Source organism: Sceloporus undulatus, chromosome 5 (assembly GCF_019175285.1).
Source record: "Sceloporus undulatus isolate JIND9_A2432 ecotype Alabama chromosome 5, SceUnd_v1.1, whole genome shotgun sequence".
NCBI classification, from domain to species: Eukaryota; Metazoa; Chordata; class Lepidosauria; order Squamata; family Phrynosomatidae; genus Sceloporus; species Sceloporus undulatus.
Window position 1 is genome coordinate 103,026,516 of NC_056526.1, and position 5,179 is coordinate 103,031,694.

A 5,179-nucleotide genomic window follows, 5' to 3' on the forward strand; every position below is an offset into this window, starting at 1 on the left:
TTTAATAATGGCTTAATTACATGAGTATTACGTCGATTCATATTACTTCCTTATCTTATGTATCCCAATTTCCCCCCCAGCGTCCCCTTCGCCAGCCAAACAACGGGCTAAAATGGATGACATTGTGGTTGTAGCACAAGGGACCCAGTCATCTCGAAATGTCAGCAACGACCCAGATGTCATCAAGTTGCAGGAAATACCAACTTTCCAGCCCCTCCTGAAAGGTAAGCTATTTCTCAAAGCTCACATGCAATATATATATTTATATATACACACACACACATATATATATATATATATAGATGATAAGACTATCCCCTTCCACACACCTTTTTCTGGGTAGTTCATAATTGTCACAGTCCATAGAATCGTAGAGTTGGAAGAGACCACAAAGGCCATCCAGTCCATGCAGGAAATCCAAATCAAAGCATCCCTGACAGATGGCCATCCAGCCTCTGCTTAAAGACCTCCAAGGAAGGAGACTCCACTACACTCCAAGGGAGTTTGTTCCACTGTCAAACAGCCCCTCGATGATCTCATGCCTTCACCATCAGTCTTTTGTACACTAATGAATTGGTGTACTTCCAGTAAATAGTAGAACTAGATGAAATGGGTTTGATGATGGAAAAGTGTCTTGTGCTTTGTCCAGTGAACAGAATTCAGATCTATGTTTATAGCACTGATTGTGTTGAATCATTGTTTTCTACCAAAGGAAGAGGTGATCATTACAGAAGAACTTGTCAGTTCTTAGGAAGCAATGGTGTTTTAACTGTGGTGTCATCATTCACGTGTGCACAAACGCAAAGGTGCTCTACCTTATGGAGCACATGCAATCATGTATAAAGTCCTGTGTGGTGCTATTCTTGCATATTGCAGGACTAGAGTAGTAGCAGTAGGTAATCCATGGTTTCAGTAGAGCATTAGAATCATAGAATCATAGAGTTGGAAGAGACCGCACAGCCCATCCAGTCCAACCCCATTCTGCCATGCAGGAAATCCAATCAAAGCATCCCTAACAGATGGCCATCCAGCCTCTGCTTAAATACCTCCAAGGAAGGAGACTCCACTACACTCCGAGGGAGTTTGTTCCACTGTCGAACAGCCATTACTCTCAGGAAGTTCCTCCTAATGTTGAGGTGGAATCTCTTTCCTACAGCTTGAATCCATTGCTCCGGGTCCTAGTCTCTGGAGAAGCAGAAAACAAGCTTGCTCCCTCCTCAATGTGACATTCTTCCAAATATTTAAACAGGGCTATCATATCACCTCTTTACCTTCTCTTCTCCAGGCTAAACATCCCCAGCTCCCTGGGGGTTCTCAGTTTGTGGCTATCCAGTTGTTTTGGGCTTCAGTTCCCAGAAGCCCCAGCCAGCATGGTCAGTGATTGGAGATTCTGAAAGCTGAACTCTAAACCATCTTGAATATTGACAAACAATCAGATATTGACAACCAGTGACCTGGAACAATGTTTCTCCAAATGTTTGATGTGCTGTTCGTTTTCCCAGTGTGCCATGGACGGGTACCAAATTTGTGCTATTGGCTATGACTTATTCTTTCATTCTTGAAAACACTGTGGACCAGGAGCTGATGGCTAGCAGACTGGCACTAGTGTCTGGACCATAAGTTTAAATTCCAGAATGTGTTGTGAAAGTACTTATTGAAGTCATTATAAGAGCAGTAAGCGTCATTATAGGCCTGGTACAGACGGGCCTCGACGCACGTCTTGATGATGTGCTAGGGCTGCCTCTGGACGTCGCTTACATATGCCCTGCAACCCTAGCACGTATTCTGTACGTCAAAATGGCAGTGCCCTGCACAGATGAGCGCCGCCATTTTGACATGATGAACACTTAGCGTCCGCACGTCACAGCATGATACTGATGTTGTGAGTGCGTCATTGGCGCACTGCGGCATCAGTATCGCACCGCAAAAAGAACCCACTTTTTGCAGGTTCTTTTTCCGCTGGTCTGCACCAGGCCATAGACTTCCATATAGTAAGTCTCTCCACCACATGCATCTGAGCAAGTAGGCTCAAGTCTATGAAATCTTATGCTACCACCTTCTGTCTTTCAGTTAGTCTCAAAAGTGCTACAAGATCCCTTTGCAGACTGATTTTCCAGACTGACATGACTATGTCTTTGAATTCTGTTAATATAGATTGACATCTAGTGGTTAATATAAAAGACTACAAGTAAGGCATATTCAGGTTTTTTTTATTTGAAACAGTAAAATATATGCGGGGGCTTCTTGTGTATGTTACATTCAATTACTAGTAGCTGGAACAACTGAAATATAAGTTAAATTTGTTTATTTATAGATGATTTATAATTTATTTATAGATTGAACATAGGTTGTGTATGTTAAGCGTGACAGGAAGAACATTGAAAGGCTTTAAGGAAATAATACAGATATCATCTGGAAGAGCTTACAGAGGAGGTTTCTAAATATAGAGTATTGTGTTCTTTTCTTTTTTTATTTTAAGGGTTTTGACTTACTATTTACATGACATGGATTGGCTGATCTGTTGGCTTATAACTGTTAGTTGTTTTGTATTTTGTGCGTGTCACCTTTACTACTTTCATCTGAAAGGTGACTAGTATTTTCAGAGCCAGGAAATTTACTCTGTTTGCTTGCTATAGATACATAACTTGTAAAACATATGCCATTTCATTTGCTAGTTATAGTGCAGTGTTTTGAAAAAAAAAATATTTCCAATAGATGACACTACTTTCTGTTTTATTGGCACTCTGTAATATAATTTTAAGCAGTTAGCATTCAGAGTGTTAGTGTTCAGAGAGGTAAAAGGAAATTCTAAAAGACTAGATAAAGATCCAGACAGCTAGCAGTTGGATCAAAAGCAGCAAGAACTATCCCAGGGACAATAAAGTTCCTAAAATGTTACAAACTTGTTTTCAGGCTCCTTTTTAAAATGGAGTTGGAATGAAGGAGGCATTGTGGCTTCTGAGTCTGTGGCTCATTGTCAGGTGACAGGCTTGGTAAGGACAGGTTGCTTACCTGTAACAGTATTTCTTCGAGTGGTCATCTGCGAATACATACAAATGGGTTTCACTGCGCCTGCGCAGTGCTGCTCGGAACCTACTGGAATCACTGGGCAGAGTTTACTCTGCAACATATTGAAACTTTTTGGCGGTAACTCCGCCCACCCGTTTCTCTGTTTGAAAAAAAAGATAAGATGTGATATATCTGTGTGAACTTGTTTGTAATCATGTACAGAGAGTGGTATGTATGTGTTAGTGTGTGAAATAGACAAACAAGAAAAAGTGGCTTGAAGCTGTCTTTTCTGAAGCTGCATTGAAACCCCACTAACCACACTGCTGGCTCCTGAGGCGAGATGAAATGCACGTGCATGACCCCATGGCATGGCTTCAAGCCCTGGTGCTGAGTGCTTTTTTTACTGTCCCCCCCATCCTGCCACACCTTCACAGGAGCGAGCGAACCATTGATGACTGCCATCCCATTGCATGACCCTCCCTGTGAACCTGCACACATTCACATGAGCAGCTCTTCACCAAGACAGAGCATCGGAGAAGAGCTGTGCCCATGCAGATGCCAACAATGTACAATCTCCCCTTCTCATGCCTCCTCTTTGACTGTCTGTTTTGTGTATGTTGTACTCATCTCCATGAGAGTTTTCACGGTTTCTCTTTGGGGTTCTGTCCCTTTTAAATGTCCCTTTTAAATGTGCTCCTGCAATGGGGCATTTATACGCACAATTTGGTTAAGGTTTGGAAACAGTTCCCCTTTAAAGCCGCCCTAGTGTCAGTGCATTTATATTACATGCGAAGGTGCGCATTTTTGGGAAGAGTAGAAAATCCAGTTCCTTTTACCCAGCTTTCTCCCTGTATGCAGCTTGGGTGCCCCTTCTGGAAGCTTCAAGGCAAATGTTATCTAAATGTCCCATCTCAAAGCCGGCTGGGTCCTGCTTATTTTGACCCTCTGTTTCGCCCCTTCATTTAATTAATGCATGAATTGTCAACAGATGACACTCAGTCCATACCTGGTCCTTGAAACAAGGTATTTTTTTCTGGTTGCAAGGTTAAAATGGTGAGGGAGTGGGTTTTGCATGTAAAATTTAGCAAGATAGTTCCATACATAAGAACCTATTCTGCATGTTGTTTAGCTTTGCTCCCCACTCTTTTCTCCCCTCCCCTTTTTTTGGCTATGTAATGCCCCAGTAGTGTCCAGTGCCCCGAGTGAAGCGGTTTACCAGCTAACCAGAACCAACTTTCTTGCATGCCCTTGTCACTTGTGGAAAGTAGGGCAGTTCTGTTTTCCGGTGCAAAATGCATTTCTGATCACTGGGCCACCATTAGGAAATACAACAATGCCAGGGATATAGGAATTGTTGTTTTAATCCATGTTCATCACAAATGGATGCATTCAGTTTTCCGCCTCAGCAGTGCCCTTTTCTGTCTGTGTGCTACAGTGTTTCAAGTGTTGGATTCTCCTCTCCTTAATTTGCGGTGAGTAAATGCAAAAGTTGTGCACCCTTAGCCAATTCCATTATGTTGGAGATATCACACAGGAGAATTTCCCAATTTCAAAAAAAAGAAAGTAGGGCCAATTCGAAAATGAATGCTATTACGCGGATGCACATCAAACACACAGAACACAGCGCCCACCCCAAAGCCAAAGTAATGCGAATGCAAAAGAAGTTATTATATGATACGTACCCTTCGTAGTCTAGAGTTTGAATTAGCAACTCTGCACATGCACAGTGAGGGCAGAATCGGCTCGTGACCTTTTTACCTTCCGGCGTGGCTTGCCTCCAGTTCCCATGGTTTCGCCTTGTTTCACGTTATTTGTCATTCTTACCCTTTATTTCACGTTATTCATGCAAGCACTTTATTTGTGCATTCCTTACCCCTCATTTCATGTTATTTAGGCAAGTCACCATTCAAAATCAGTCCAAAGCAACTTGTCCTTGGTTTGGCATTGGACTATGGCTTTAGAGGCAGGGATGGAATCCCACTGGGTGACCTGGTGCAAGTCACACCCTCTCCGCCTCCTCAGAAAATGGCACCGGCAAACCCCATCTGAATAACTGCCAAGAAAACCCCAAAACGGGGTGGGGGTCTCCAGATGATTGTGTGTGAGAGAGAGAGACTGTGTCTGTGCCTTTAAGTCTCCAGCTATTGGGGGTGGGTGGGGGGCGAGAAAG

At 42.9% G+C, this 5,179-nt stretch overlaps 1 protein-coding gene across 1 annotated transcript in view; it reads left to right on the forward strand.

Annotated features, from left to right (window-relative positions):
* DUSP16 (dual specificity phosphatase 16) overlaps positions 1 to 5,179 on the forward strand; it is a 55,938-nt gene that overhangs the window by 23,385 nt on the left and 27,374 nt on the right. The window lies entirely within an intron of this gene.